This window comes from Myotis brandtii, unplaced genomic scaffold (genome assembly GCF_000412655.1).
Source record: "Myotis brandtii unplaced genomic scaffold, ASM41265v1 scaffold912, whole genome shotgun sequence".
In the NCBI taxonomy this organism is placed as follows: domain Eukaryota; kingdom Metazoa; phylum Chordata; class Mammalia; order Chiroptera; family Vespertilionidae; genus Myotis; species Myotis brandtii.
In genome coordinates, this window is record NW_005371755.1 from 32434 (window position 1) to 34051 (window position 1618).

Sequence of the window (1618 nt, forward strand, 5' to 3'; positions counted from 1 at the left end):
GGCACCTGGGTGATGGTTATCCACTCTAGTCTCACATTGAAGATTGGCCTTTTCCATGGAAAGGAAATCGCCTCCTTCCTACCCTTTGTCTTCCTGTCCCAGAGGCTCCTACGGCATGTGTCTACTCCCTGCCATGCTCCTGGGTGATTTCACATTTCACATAGAGAAATGTTCAAAGTTCTGAAACTCTTAAAGATCAGATTTAAGTGTTTGACAAGGGCCAGGAGCCCCTGAAGGAAGAAGACAGAGGGAAAGCAGTCCCATTATAGGAGACCCCATAAACCATGGTGATACAGTATCCAGGGAGAAGAGAGTCCAAGGTGGGAATAATCAAGTGTGTGCTTGTTGATGATGATGAGAGTAAATTCATTGGAGGACAGACTGCAGTGGGGCAAGGCATGGACAGCAGGTAGGGAGTGAGCAGGGTGCAGAAGATTCTTTAAGGAAGTTGACAGTGAGGGGATGCTGGGTGAGCAGAGGAGACATGGGTACGAGGTTACGAGATGGCAGAGACCTAATGTTGTGGTCAGGTCAGGGAAGGGTCTAGATGAACTGGAGAGAGGGAAGATAGATTTGGTCAGCCACCTTATCAGACATTTATCTCTGTCAGCTCTAGAGAGAGGGGCCCACTTCCATTTCATAGATAAGATGGGCGAAAGAAGAATTATGATTTTCTCCAAAGTCACATAGTAAGGCCTATAGCAAATTATTTTTCTCTCTGATTTGTTATGAGGATGAAATTTGTTCATGGAAGTGCAATGTTCACTGCACTGAGTCATTCTTTGTGAAGGTTCCTTCTAGTCACCCTTAGGCCTGAACTGTAGAAACAGACAAGCCCCATGCGCCCAGTTTGGGCAGGGAATGACTTGCTGACACTGCTGTGAGGTTAGCCTTCAAAGTCCATCTCCATTTAGTTCACACTTGTCAACAGTTAGAAAACATAATTTAGAAGTTTGAGTGTAACTACTGACCCCACAAGATTGGAGAGCTCATATGCATTGCACCTATTGCCACTGACAGGAGGTCACTGACAGCAGGACCCACCCTTCAACAGATGTTGCAAGGAGGACACTATAGTGAACAGTGAGTGTGTACATGTGTGGGGAACCGCCAATCTCCATGTAGACATATCAGGCTGGCCTCTACCTGGGATTCCACATTTGGGTCAGACACCAAGGACACTGAGCTGGTTGTTGCATGCACCCACAAATAAAGGAAGGAAGGAAGGAAGGAAGGAAGGAAGGAAGGAAGGAAGGAAGGAAGGAAGGAAGGGAGAAAGGGAGAGAGGGAGGGAGGGAGGGAGAGAGGGAGGGAGATAGGCAGGCAGGCAGGCTGGGTTATTCCTCTTGCCAAAAGGCAAAGAGACCTTTTCCCCTTCTCCCTTTTCTTACAATTCATTAAGAAAAACCTGTATTGCCCTAGCCGGTTTGGCTCAGTGGACAGAGCATTGGCCTACGAACCAAAGGGTTCTGGGCACATACCTTGGTTGCAGGCTCCTCCCCAGCCTGGGCCCTGGTCGGGCTCATGCAGGAGGCAACCAATCAATGTGTTTCTCTCACGTTGATGTTTCTCTCTGTCTTTCCCTCTCTCTTCCACTCTCCCTAAAAAATCAATGGAA

The 1618-nt window shown here is 47.9% G+C and overlaps 1 pseudogene; it reads right to left on the minus strand.

Moving 5' to 3' along the window:
* Positions 1-1618, minus strand: part of LOC102258998 — a 20751-nt pseudogene that overhangs the window by 8440 nt on the left and 10693 nt on the right.